Here is a 15,267-nt window from a genome sequence, read left to right as displayed (position 1 = left end):
TTCCAAACAAACCTTCAAGAACCTCAGCTCCAAGGTAGTGGTGTTTGACTAGGTGTTCCTTTGCAAAAATGTGAAGAAAACACACTTTAAGGCACTATTGAGCATAATATATAGAGAGAGTGTGAGAATTCTAGAGAAAGAGAGATATTTTGTCTCTCAATTTTTTCTCAACCCCAGGAGAAGGAGAAGGGCCTCCCCTTATATAAGCAATGCAAGTGAAAGCTTGCTTGACAAGTCTGAAACTTGGCTTCATCCCTCCATACACGTGTATGTAGCATGGCTCAAAAGATCTAAAATAATATCTGTTGAAACATGGTGGCCAACCGACCATCAGTGGTGGCTGACAGTGCCTCATTGATGGCCGACAGGGCCTATCTGTGGCCGACAGCCCTTGATCATGGACGGCAATGCACTAAAACAAGGACTAGGGAGGGACCAAAGCATGGTCCAAGAATGGAGCAGAAATGAAACAGGGTTTGGAAAGCTCAAACCTATGACGTTCCGCTGCGAAGTTCGAGTGCTCGGCGAACAACCAAACTTGTTGCTGGATGTACCTGCAAGCACAACCAAGTTTTGAGGACGGTCAAAAATGGGGTGTCTACAACATGTACTCCATATCATCACCTGGCCATAGAGACTTAATTATGTCGGATGACATCACCGATTTCTTTGTTTCTTGCAAAAACACAACATCAATTCTTATTTCTTTGAGCATATTTCTTATCAACCTCTTTTTCTCCGGCCTCCCTATGCCCCTTACATTCCACGCCAATCACATCATTAAAATTTGAGAAGAACACCAAGACCACCATATAATGTTGTTCAATCACGAACAACAACGTTCCCCTATGCTACTTTCAAAGCATCATCTTCTTCAAGCTCAACAAGCCTTCTCAAAGCTTCTTCATCGTTGTTATCAAAATCGATGCCCAGATCTTTACCCAGTTTTATAGTTTCTCTAGCCTCCGCTAATATGCTTATCATTCTGGCTGAACTCTGCCCACTCGAGCTTGAATGAGACAGAGCTGATGCTGCCACTCTAAACACTGGTCTTTTATGCCAATTGTTCATGATTGCCAACCCTCTACCCTTTAATTCCTTTTCTTTGTTTTGAACATACCTTCGTTTCCTACTTCTTTTTTCTGGAACAAACATTTTCTTAGACCTAAAAGGCTTGCTATTTGGGGTTTGGCCCTGCTTGATTCCTCTACAAATAACCCTTGTTTAGCTGTAGGCTGAGATTTAGGCGATAAGAAAGTAGGCCCCAATTGGGCCTGATTGCCCTTAATAATACTATGATTATGGTCCAATACTGCTGGAACAGACTTGGGCTTAGATAGTCCTTCAGCTGGTTGGGCCCTACCCAACAGAATTTCTATGTTTATTTCAGGCTCTTCGCACCTCTTCTCACTCAAGCTTTTCATAAACCCAGACGTGGTGACCTTCTCCACCCTTGCGCTTTCTCAAACATCATTACTCCTCTGGTTATTGAATGGTGTCTCCTCAACTATCTGAGTTTTGCATGCCTCTGGCACCCTTATGTTTCCCAAGCAATGACTAACAGTTTCCCCCACAAAAGAGAAATTTGAACCATTTTTTTTCATTTTCCTCAGCATTAACCCGAGCCATTGCCACCTCATTCCTTGGTAATCTTGCCACATCATCAACAGGTACCACATCATTCATCTCCACTCCGTCTACCCCGTCCACTCCAACTGTCTCATTCTCCAAGCTGCTACCATGGCTGCCTCCCTGCTTTTCCAATTTGTTTGAGCTGGAGCAATCATGCATGGTACACATACACGCCACATTAACCACTTTAGAAACCATGACATGCTCCTCACAAACTCTGACAGGATAAAGTCTATTCTTGCAACATACCTGAATAACTGTATTAATGGAATCCATATACTTTGTAACAACTTTGACTTGTCTACACTGAAAGGAAAGTTGTTTAGATGTTTCTTCGTCAAGCTTAATTACCTCCCCCCAAAGTTTGCCTATCATTGTGAACGTATTAGTACTCCATAGGTTAAACGGCACACCATAACAACAAAGCCATACTCTCATTTCTTGCTCTACTTGGGCACCCTTATTCCATTCTGAGACAAATTCACACCATTATTACAAGCATTCTTTGAGTAAAACTTGGTTCTCCTTTAAGTGTTCTGGTGAACTACAAGAAACTACAGCCGACCTTCTCCTCCCCCCCCCCCCCGGCCCCCAATTTCCTTACTATAACTCCTTTTGTCCCTTTTTCAAGAACTGCTTTCCGAAAAATTGAAAAAGTGTGATAACTCTTTAACTTCACAATGAGGCTATCAAACAGCCACCCATTCCCTAAATCATTAACGACGATGGTGTGCTCCTTATAATCTTTGCATGATCCATTGTTTACAACATTAGCATAGGACTTGAATCCTGTACTCCTTGGCCCTGGCTTCCCCATGGGCGCCTTAATGTTTCGTACATCATTTTTTCCCCTTCCTCCATTGATAACTGCTTGGGTTGTACCGTTGGGTTTTTGCTTTGGATCTTTCCCAAACTCTGCTTTCTTTACCTTCAGAGCCTTATCATCACACCACAAACAATTAGCTTTTTGGATTTCCATAGATGCTACAACATGACAATCGTATTTGACAAAGGCAAATCTTGTCTTTGTAGCTTTCCTTATCTTGTTTGGAATGAACACATCATTTACAACCCCAAACTTTCCAAATAGAGAATAAAGTCCCTTTAGAGTCATGGACCATGGAATGTTATCAACAAAAACTATGTAGATAGAATTAGCCTTTTTGTCAATCTCTTCACACCTCCTTACCTGCTTTCTTCGCCCATGCATCACCGATTGCCATCCTCCTACCTCGCCCATTCTCTCTCCTTTTGGCTATGATTCATATAACAATTCTCGAGCTGATAACTTAAAAATTCAAAATTCTATTTGAAAACACAAACTAAAGAAAGTGATGGTGCTTCCCACAAAATTCACTAGATAATTGTGCATAAATATACAAACATACTACCGACATAAAAATAAGGAAAAATTGGTCTACCATCCCTCTCTAACTTTTAATAATGCAAGAGGTCCACAATAATTTTTTTTGTAGCCCAAGGTCCCTCACTCACACCTATATATAACACTCACTCTCTCATTCTCTCTCCTCTTTCTTCTTGTACCAAACCTCTCTCTTTTAGAATTTGATCGAAAAATTCATCTCCCTTCACTAAAAACCCTATATAAATCCTCAAAATTTGGATCATGAAATCAAATATTCATCAAATTATCTTCCAAACCCACCAAGAACAAATATATATATATATATATATATATATATATACAGATCAAAGCAGCAACAGCTAAATCTACAATAGTAGTTGAGTCCCAAAAACACTAAACTCACCAAAATTGTCAGCAAATTGAGGTTGGAAGAAGAAGAAGAATGGTAGTGGAAGCAGCAACAGTGATAGGGAGAACCACCATACAACACCGCTGTCAACGATGGTGTCAGACTGCGTAAAGCGGTGGTTCCAGGAGGCCAAAGGCAGCAACTTCTCTGGTGAGCTTGTTGGAGGAATCACCAACGTCATTGATGTGGGATATGGAGATGTGGATTACTCTCCATGTGACTTCTCTGGTGTAAAATTACTCTTCATGTGAATTCTTGTACCTTCTATTTTTTGAAGTTTACTGGTATCATTTATATATTTGTAATTATTTGTTGATCTTTTTTATATTTGAATGCATAATTTGGTGCAATTCTCATTATGTATATAATAATTTATCTCTCATGCATTGGGGAAAAAAAAAATCTTGATCCATTAACTTGTGCAATCTCCTTTTTTACATCAAAGTTTTGGTTGGTGAGACGTTTCTTTTGAAAATGAAAATGCATGAATGCATATAAGTATTGTTATTTGAGAGACTTACGTACCGATCTTAATGGCCAAACTTATTTATTTATAAATCCTATTTCTTTTTTCACCTATTAATATCTCTAAAAATTTTGAAGCAAAATAAACATTTTGAGACTTATTGGAGCATTAAAAAGGTGTATGTGACTTGTAAGTATTTAAATCTATCATAGATGATTGACACATAATTTTCTTTTCTTTTCTTTTTTTTCTCTTTTTTTTTTTTTTTTTTTTTTTGGTAATTCACAACAATATATAAAGAACAAGCCATCTAACAAGAAATTAAGGATAGATTAATGCAAACAACTAACAAATTTAATAAATTCTTACTTGTTGAGGAGACACATTATATTATTACAGTGCAACATCCTATTTCAAATTTTAAAGTTTCATCATTGCTTGCCACATCAATTAGTAAGACAAATTTATAAAATTTATTACTTTGTATAACTTTTTTTTGTAAGAATAATATATGTTGTTTGTTCTTGCCTTGCTCTATTTTAATCAGTAGTGTGCTTTTGCAAAACCCCCGTACACAAAGGAGCTACAATAACAATAACAACATGACAAGAATTAAAGATGTAGAAATCACTTGGCTCTTTTATTCTTCCATTATAAGGATTATCAAAACACATAAACTAATCGTTCTCTTAAGCTTACTTTATTGCAGAGAACAAATAAATATATAATACACGCCTATAACAACATATATAAATAATGAGTTTAAAATTATTACAATATGAATTGAACATGTCTTATTTTACTCACTACTACAATTTGGTGTTTCCAACTTTTAAAATAAAATTATTATTTACTGAGAGAAGGTTTTATTTCTGATTATTTTTTGGCCTCACCAAATGGAACCATCAGTTGTGATTACACAAGAGGTGGTGGTGGAGGAGGCATAGCATGACTTGCATAGCCTTTCTAGCTGATAGTACTGGCCTTAGTGCTACTGGGAGGCGGCCCGGGTAGGTTGCTAGGATTTCGTCCAGGAGTACGTACGGGAACTTTTGGCAGAGACTGTAAGTGAAGATTTTCTTTTTTCATCCACATTTTTTCTTCTTCGTGTAGGACTCTACTAGCTTCATGTGGTTTGATGCTCGAAAGAAGAGCTAGCACTGCTAGAATGACTAAAACAATGCTTAGAGGTCTCATCTTGTTGTGCATGCATGCAAAGAGTAAACAAAACTACACATAATTAATGCAGGGAGGGGCACTATTTATATGCATCAAGCTATCAAGTTTGTTTTATTATTATTATTATTTTATTTTATTTTTCTATTGTCCATTTGATGGGGTTTTTTGACCGTTGACTAGTAAGGTTTGATAAGCGATTAAAAATTTGCATATGAAAGACTTTCATTTATTTACCAACCCTACATGAACATGTAATCCATGAAAATCACAGTAGCATGCAAGTTGGGCAAGCGAAAAAATATGAAAGCAGTGTCAATTGCTATCCCTCTACCTAAATTAGAGCCTGTGAAGGGCCTATTTGGTATCATTTTTAGTATTTTCGTGTTCGCTCATGTTTTTAAAAACAAAATTAAATATATATATATATATATATATATATATATATAAAGTGGAATAATTTTAATTTTTGTTTGAAAGCAGTTTCTAAAAATTCAAAAACAACCTTTTAATGTTTTCTAAAATGTAGGTATTATTAAAAAAAAATTTAAACAATTTTTAAAACCGTTCTCCAAACAAGTTTTTTGTATTCTTAGGAAATTGAAAAACTAACACCAAACAGACTTGAAGGCCAAAAGATCCGATCTGAGAAAAAAACAAATCACCCACGTAGACCGAAAGGAAAGAGAAAGAATAGGGGGATTGGATGTCACCCTCTCCCCCCGCCCCCCTACCATGGCAACAAAAGAAAACTACATGAAATTTAACTTGTGAGGGGAAAAAATTTAATTTTTTTATACACTATTTAAATTGAAGTTGAAAATTATGTAACATGATAAGTCGGACTGCACTTACTAATGGATTAAAATGAGTTTGGTGGCTTTTTTAATCACAAAAAGATAAAATAGGTTAAAAAGTCAATAAATTAAAATGTTATATTTAAATTATAATTATTTTATTTTTTCTCTCACAAAAGTCAAAAAGACAACCCAAACCCAGTCAAAAATTTTAAAATAGTCAAAAAGTCAACCTACTTCCCAAGCTAGTCTTCTCGGTTGATTTTCTCATTTTATTTTCAATTTTTGGGGGGTTTTGAATGTTTGAAGCTTTGGTCGCAATCTAGTCCATCAAAACTTGAGGTTTTTTAAGTTGGTTTGAATCTAAAAAAATTGGAGGCTAGTGAAGCCCATTACTAGTTATGAATCTGAGGTCATTTTTTAAGATTATTTACATATGACAAAAAAATTAAATTAATTTAATAATTATAATATTTTTATTTTATTACATTTATTTTAAAAAATAGATAACAACTATATATTTTTTAAAATAAATCATTTATTGTTTTAAAGATAAATATAATAAAAAAAATTATAATTATCAAACTGACATTTTTTTTTTATAAATATACATGAGAATTTTTATAAAATAAATAATTTAAATGCATTAAAATTAATAATAAATTTTAAATTGAAGAATGGAATTCCCGAGATGCGACTTTCAATTCTCGAGTCAGAAACTGGAAAACATCCAATGCATTAAAGAATTCTTCAACCTAAACATTCTCTCGTCCCATCGCCCAAGGCAGAGAATTATTTGTTTGCCTAAAGAAAAATTATTGATTAGTTGTGTGCATCACATTACATGTGACAGGTGGTGGTGCCTCACACTAATTAAAATGTGACAGCTAATTCAGATGCCAGTGGGCCAGGATAAGTCAGCAACCAACAGTCAAATTTATTTCAAAACGCAACTTCACGTAAATGGATGTACGTTAAAATTGCATTTAGGTAGAAGATTTGAGAAGAAAAATTAAAAAAGAATAAGAAAAAAATAAATAAAATTTGAATAAAATATATTTATAATTTACATAATTTTATATATTTTTTTTTTCTAAATCTTTTCTCAAATCTCATAATCAAACACAACATAAATACCTTAAACTTCTCCATCTTTTTGATGAATGAGCGTCAAAATTTAAAATTCAAAACTTTTAAATTTAACTAAACAAAATTTGAAGAAAATGATACTAGTAAATATAAAATCCGAAAAAAAAGACTTGTTTGAAGATCATTCTCTCTGGTTTGGGATAAATAAATTCTCTCAGCTCCCTCAGTTTCTACAAGCCTAATTTGAAAACTTAGTTAAAAGTCAAAAATTAACTTTTAATTTATTTTAAGTCACATCAACTTTTTATTTTTTTTACATTTTTTTTTTTAAAAAAAAAACTAAAAAAATCAAATTTATTTTTTTTTACCAACTTCTAAAGACAACCCACAATCGGAAATGAGCATTGCCGTTGAAAGCCAACTTCTCAACCTATTAATTCGTGCAAGCAGCACACGTAGAGAAAGATGCAGGCCGAGTTGGGGCGGCACTATGTTTGTCAAAATTCTTGCACTAAGGCCAAGTTTAGGAAGATTAAATAAGTGCACTTTTTATCTTTTTAGACTAAAAATTTGAGGTTGAAAATATGAATGTTTGGGTTAACTTTTTGACTTTTTATGGAAAAATGTATAATAAAAAATTATAAAAATTGATTTGTAGGAGAAAATTAGAATTGGGAGTTGTGCAGCCGTAATTGTTGACTTTTGGTGAATAGTGATAACTTTTTAACTTTTTGAGTAACTTTTTGACTTTTTAACTTTTTGGGATGTTCCCAAACTTGGCCTAAATGTTTGATGAATTCATTTGTTGTAGCATGTGCAAGAGTTCTGAAGGCCCATTTTGGCCGGGGAAAAAAAAATTGCCTTTTTTTTCAAATTTTTTTCATCTTTTTTTTTTTATTTTTAAACTTACATAAAAATTTTATATTTTTCCGATTTGTCTTATTGAGACGAGTCTAAAAAATGTATTTTTTTTTTTGTGAAAAATTCCAGAAAAAAAATTATATTAAAGATGAAAATAAGTTAAAAAAGATTATTTATTTTTATTTTTTCTAGATTTTTTTTGAGTTTTTTTAAAAAATTTATAATTTTCTAATTCATTTTATCGAGCAGAAACTAAAAATCTAAAGCTTTTTGAATTTTTTTTAAAATCCATTAAAGACAAAAATAAACTAAAAGAAAAAAAAGTCAAAAATGCAATTCCCCAAACACCATTAAGTGGGGTATGGTATGGAAACAAATGTGGATCTCAACCATAATTGCCGTCAAAAAAATTTTTTGCCCCTCCAAATGTACGGCAAAGTTGTGTTTGTCTCTATATATGATTTAAAAATTTGTGTCCCTTGTAACCTGTTGTAACCCTTGCCATTGTTCATATGTTGTAGTTTTCTAAATGTAATAAAACTCTATTGGTGAATCATCTGAAATATCCTCTAAGCTTTTGAATGCGACATTCTTGGTATAAGCTCCTTTTGATAAAGAATTGGCTTCAAAATGGATTGTTATTTAACTCGAAGATAAAACTGTAGTTGGTTTTTTATTTGGCAAATGTAACTCCTAAAGCAAAATTTTAGTTGTGATAATGAATCAGACATTCATTTTATGAAAAATTGTGAATGGATTTTCTTTTTAGTCTCATTTTATTTTATTTTTTTCTTATTTTCCCCAGCAAATTCAAGTTCCAAATATGTGATTTATGTTAATAATGAGGAAACATCCAGGCCCTTTCCTATAAAATTTTGTTGACATTTTCTTTCTTGGATAGCATTTAGATTTGTGCTTCATTTTTATTGGAATGATATCACTACTAGTCCAGTAATTAACAATTTCCACGACTAAAACAATTTCAATAAATCAGCCCAAGAGAAGTGCTTTCCGCTACTGCCACCTCACTATAAATTCTACCAAAAATCTCATCATCTAAGAACTCATCGAAGGTAGAATTGTTGCACACCCATGCCATGCTTCTCAAGAGCTCAATGAATTACAACACCGGGAAAAAATGGTTTACCAAAAAGAATAACAATTATGAGAAATTGTGTTTGTCAAACTAATCAAAAAAAATAAAAATAAAAATAAAACTATACTCACTCAGGAATTGCTATAAACATTTGATGTACATTGTGCAACAAAGATTTTGAAAAAAAAAAAATTAGTGCTTTTTATTTGTGGCCAAAACCAAAGTAAAAAGAAGGTAAAATCGCGGTGGTGCAGGCTATGTTTCCTCCAAATACGAATTGGTGTTTTTCAAATATTTTCTCCGACGGTCGACTATGGTCATTCATTCTGGCAAAGATTGTAGATGTTTTGGCCATTTGGAAAAAAGTTAACTTATTGATTTATTGACTTATTTGAGTTATATCATCTTTTTATTTTCCAACACATTTAAAAAAAAAACAAAAAGTTAACTTTTCCTTATGAGAGATGTGGTGGCAAGGGAAAAGCAGTGGCGGAGCCACATGGTTGCCTAGGGGGGTCACACGCCCCTCTTGGATTTTTCCCTTTTTTTTTTGCCTTCCACATATGTGTATATATAAAATTTTAAACAAAAATAATATTTAGAATAAAATATTAAGGACATTTTTAAATTTATGAAAACAATAGTGATTGTTTTATTGAAAATGAAGTGATTACAACAAATTATATTTTTATGTATGAAAATTTTGTGAAAAAAACTCAATATAAAAGTAATATCTATCATCATTGATAAGCAAATATAATTGATCTCACTATATATAAAAAAAATTACTAGACTGTTAGTTATAATTGCATGTGGAGTTCACCCTTCATATGTTGTTGTACTATTGGTTGGTAATATTATATGTCAATAATGACGTGATGTTATTATTACATGAAATTTTTACTCAAAATTTGTAAAAATTTGATTTATCTTACCATTATATAATTTATTTTAAGATGTAAATATGTAATTTTTTTACATTGTCGATGATACACTAGTTACATGCAATACTTGTTTTTCGATTTTACTCAAAGTTAATTGTAAAATTTTATATGAAATACTTTTGTAATAATTTATATTATTAATTCAAAAATTATTATTATCTTCTTATTGTTGGTTATGGAAAAAAAAATAAAGTTGTAATCAATTAGTGTCCATTCTGATTTAATTTCTTAATTCCGCCACTGGAAAAAAAGAACATAGACGCAGAGCAGAGTCTCCAGATGTGTCTTCTACCAATGATGGTGGAGCCGATCATGACTGCCTGCATCTTTCTCTACGTGTGCTGCTTGCACAATAGGCTGAGAAGTTGGCTTCCAACGGCGGTGCTTATTAACGGCGGAGTCAGAAAATTAAGTTAAAGAAGGTACTTATTAATTATAATTTTTTATTTGAAAAAAAATCATGATCAACGTTAAGATAATAATACTTTTATGAGCTAAATTTAAGCATAAGAAATTAAAAATTATTATTAATAGGAACAAATTCAAATTCTATAATAGTGTATAATCGCTCAGTGCAGGATGGTGATGTAAATTTGTAATTTTAGTAAAAGAAATTATGTATCAAAATTTCTAATTTTAGAAAATAAAAATACATTATTTATAGCACAAATTATTATAAAATTTATTTAATTTTTATTTGACAGAAAACATTAAAGAGATGATATTACTTATAAATAATGTGTTTTGAATGAAAATTATTAAATAATCGTAGAGTATCATATAGCGTTGCCTATGTGTTGCTCAAAGCATGAGAAATCACAAATCACACTATATAGTTTGTCAACTGTTTGAAAATAATGAGTTAAATATATCAATCCATACGATTTCCCACTACATTATTGGTTTAGGCTATTACATAAACAATATCACATAGTGCTCCCAAAGTATCAAATAACTACTTATTGTGAACAATACAATAAATCCTTAGCCAAAGAACATGTTAAGAAAAAAAAGAATACATTTTCTATAACACCACAAAACAAAAACAAAAAACGTTCAAAATTGATGGGGGCACGTGATCCCCCAAGGCCTTCTTTGGCTCCGCCTCTGCTTATGGCCAATTGTAGAAGCTAAGGGAGGGAGAAGAGAGAATATATTTATCCCAAACCAGAGAAAATGATCTTTAAACAAGTCTTTCTATTTGTTAGGTTTTATATTTGAAAAATCTAGAAATCCCCTAGATGTTGATTTGTGATTATGTATCAATTTAAAGCAGAATATAACAATCCCAATCAAACAATCAAACAATCAAGACAAAGAGACACAACGATTTAACGTGGAAAAAACCACAATTGGACACCTCCAACTGTGATAAAAAAACCACGGGCAACAGCCACAAGAACAATCCACTAAGAAGATTTAAAGGAATTACACAGGTATACTCTCAATTACCTAGCGAATCCACAACGCCTAATTGAACCAACCTCTATGTGCCTCTTCCAACCCCATCTTCACCTCGAAATTGTCTTTACGATGAGCCACCCCGGAATCCACCAAAGCTTCAGCCTCGAATTCTTCAGAATCCACCGAAGAACAACTCTCTCTTTTGTAGAACAAAACACAACCTTTGATGTACTCTCTTTAAACCATGAGTTGAATACTCAATCAAACATCAAAGAAAACTAGCAAAATCTCTCCAGATATAAACCTTAAGATCCAAAAATAAGATCTGGAGAAGTTCCTCTAGTGTTGGGAGAAATCCAACTATTTATAGAAAACCAAAGCAATCCTAGTTTCAGAAGAAAACCAACTCCTTTAACAAATCTGGAAATCTGGGATCGCGCGGTCCGCTCGAGCGCCCTTTTACCCGCTCGAGCGGAGACTTCAAATTCTGTGATTTCATACAAGCTCCACGCTCGAGCGTCGGTTTTGCCGCTCGAGCGGCGAATCACACCATCCAGTACTTTTTCAGGCGACTGCAGAGATGCTGAGAGCTTCCAATCCACGCTCGAGCGTCCCTTTTCCCGCTCGAGCGGGAAGGCCAAAACTAGAAAAACTGGAAAAATATAACATGATCGGACAGGCAACTTTGAATGCATTTTTGCATTTTGCTTCGGGCCGCGAGCTGACCAGGCAACTCGACCCCCGTAATAATCAGCGAAGTGGCAATCTTGAAAATATTTGCATCACAAACTTCTCTGAAAGGCTCAATTCGGGTTGGATTCGCATCTAAACACTCATAACCTCACTGAAATAAATGTGCGAAAATAAATACAACTGAAAGGAGTTTTGTCAAACGGGATTGCCAATAAATAAAACCTAACAATATTAGTATCATTTTCTTCAAATTTGTTTAGTCAGATTTAACAGTTCTGAATTATAAATTTTGGCGCTCACTCATCAAATAGATGGAGAAGTTTCTTTTAGCAAGTTTAACATCCATCCATTTCTGTGAGGTTGCCGTTTGGCACGGATTTGAATTAACTGCTGGTTGTTGACTTGTCATGGCCCACTAGGGTTCGTTTGGTATATAAGTTGGCCTTTTGACGTTTTTGACTATTTGAGCCTGCGCTAAAAAGCCTCGTTTGGATGGACTTTTTAATTTTTTTTGACTTTTGTAAAAGAAAAAATGAAATAATTATGGTTTGGATGTGACATTTTGTTTTATTAGCTTTTTAGCCTATTTTGTCATTTTGTGGTTATTTTAGTCGAAGATTGGGATGCCAAATGAAGGCTAAATAATTTGTTTATTTACGCTCTTTTGGAAAGATGGCTAAAAGTTAAAAGTCAACTTTTAATCTATTTTAAGAAGATGTTTGGTACAACTTTTATAGGGTAATTATAGCTTATTTTAATTTGGAAGTCTGTGCCAAACTATTTAGTGTAACTTCTGCTTATAACTTATTAGGCAGAAATAACTTAAATAAGCTAAAAAAATTGATTATTTAAAAGTTGGGGAAGTGATGCTTTTAACTTTTGCTTTCTGATTATCAACTTTTAACTTAAGAAAAGCTACACCAAACAAATCACATTATCTTTTTGCTTTTTTACACGTTTTTTTCAAAAAGTCAAAAAAAATTAAAAAATCAGTTTTTAACCAACTTCTTTGTCAAAATTGTTTTTGAAATTTATGTACTATATTTTTGTTTTTAGAAATTTTTGAGACAATTATTATTAAAAAAATCTCATGATTAGAGCCTTATAACAAAATAAACTTGAGTTTTCAATTTTGTTAATTTAAAAATCTTAAATCTTTGATTTGTTTTCAGTCTAAACAATTTGTCTATTTGTTTTAAGGTAAAATCGATAAAAAAAAAAAAAGAAAAGAAAAAGATATTTAAGTCATTAAACTCAATGTGTATATATAAAATGTCTAAAATATCATTCTTTTATTATTTTAATGACTAAAAATATCTATTTTTTTCATGGATTTTACTTTTTAAAAAAATAGGCAAATCGTTTGACTAAAAAAAAATAAAAGTTTAGAATTTAAATTGACCAACTTAAAAATTCAATATTTATTTTGTTACAATGCTCAAATCCTCAATTTATTTATTTATTTATTTACATTCTAAATGCCTTGTAAAAGTAAACTATTTTTTTTTAACAAATCATAATATTCACTAAAAACAAAAAATAATAAAAGATTTGGAGTACTCCATACAATTTGCACTTATAACCTGTACATATTACACTTGTACCTTGTAAAATTTGCAGCAACAAATAGGAATGACAACAGGTCGGGGCGGGGGATTGCACTCCCCGTCCTCGTCCCTGATCCCCGGGGGGGAACCAATCACCCCCCTGCCTCCACCCCCTAACGGGGATCGGGTTTTCCTGACTCTAAAAAATCCCCGACAGTACACATTGGGCCAAATTTGCTTGAACAATTACCAACTTGCAAATTAATTGAAGCAATAGATTAAGACACCACAGAGAAATAGGAAAACAAATAGAAAACATAGAGAAATACTAAATCAATCACTAATGTCAAACATTTCCATTGACATATGAAAGAGGAATCTAGTAGTTTGAAGTCCGAAGTCGCATAACAATTTGTCGTAGCCCCAAGCACAAAGCCTGGCTTCCGAAGATGGAAATTCAACTCAGCAATTGCTTCGAAAAGGCATCGGTCAGTCTGCTTGATCTAAGGTCACTTTCGCCGAGATCGAAAACCCTAACCACAACTCTTTCTCGCTGAAGATAGCGGAGAATGAGGGAGATCGACAGTGATGGGAGGAGGGAGAAGAGGACAGCGGAGGAAGGGAGATCGATGGTGATGAGAGGCTTTTAGAGAGAGAGAGAGAGAGAGAGAGAGAGAGAGAGAGAGAGCGAGAGAAACCGAGAGAGAGAGAGAGAGAAACCGAGAGATAAATGGGAGGTAGAGGCCGTCAATCTTGTGTGTGAGTGTGAGCTATGTTTTAAGGTTTAGTTTACATATATATATATAGGGGTATAATAGTAATTTCACATCAGGAAAAACGAGGATGAGGACTGGAACGGAGCCGGGGCCAGGGTTGGGAAATGTATCACCATCCCTGACCCAAAAATTGTCAGGGATTCATTTTCGAATACCTTCGTCGGCCCGTCGTTCGTATTTTTTGGGAAAAAACCGTTCTAATTGAAGTCGGGGGGTCGAGTCTCCATCAAGTCAGGTTCAAATTGCCATCCCTATCAACAAAGAAGAGGAGTTGCTGAAAATAGGCAATTGGTTTATATTAAAAACAAATCAAAAAATTAGAAATTCAAGGTTTATTTTGTTATAAGAATCAAATCTTATGGCTTTCTTGTAATTGTCCCTTATATTTTCTACTCTTATATTTTGATTCAAATTTTACTTTAATTTCTATTGTTTTAATTGAAACAATTTGGCCCGTAAATACCATAGTTTTACACCAGAATTTGCTAAACCTTTCAGGAGGGTGTTTAAGATGATTTAAATAAGTATACTTTTTAATTTTTTTATGAAAATATATACAAAAAATAAAAAGGTAATGTGATCTAAAAAAGATAAAAAGATAAATAAAAAAAAATGCTAATATAGGAGATGCCATATAGTACCTCGGTGGTCATTTGGCACGCATTGTACAAACAGAGTCAAGTAGACAAGCAGACTAGTTACATTTTTAGTAATAAAAATTTTAAAATAAAATTAATTTTTTAAAAAAAAATATTTTATTTTTTAAAAATGTTATTGTTATAGTTTTAGTGACCAAAGAAGACATTTAGTTCCAAAAAAAAAAAAAAAAACTAAACATTTAGTGATGAATTACTTTTTGTTTTTGTTTTTTTTTTTTTTGAGTGAATTACATCGATAGTCCTTATATTTTATTTGTGTCATTTTAATCTTTATAGTTTCAATTGGTTTAATATTGACCCTTAATTTTAAATTTTACATCAATTTGGTTCAATTGATTATGTCATTAGGGTT

Source organism: Camellia sinensis, chromosome 12 (assembly GCF_055761805.1).
Source record: "Camellia sinensis isolate YWXY chromosome 12, ASM5576180v1, whole genome shotgun sequence".
Taxonomy (NCBI): domain Eukaryota; kingdom Viridiplantae; phylum Streptophyta; class Magnoliopsida; order Ericales; family Theaceae; genus Camellia; species Camellia sinensis.
The sequence above is the reverse complement of the archived record's forward strand: the minus strand, read 5'-3'. Positions refer to the sequence as shown.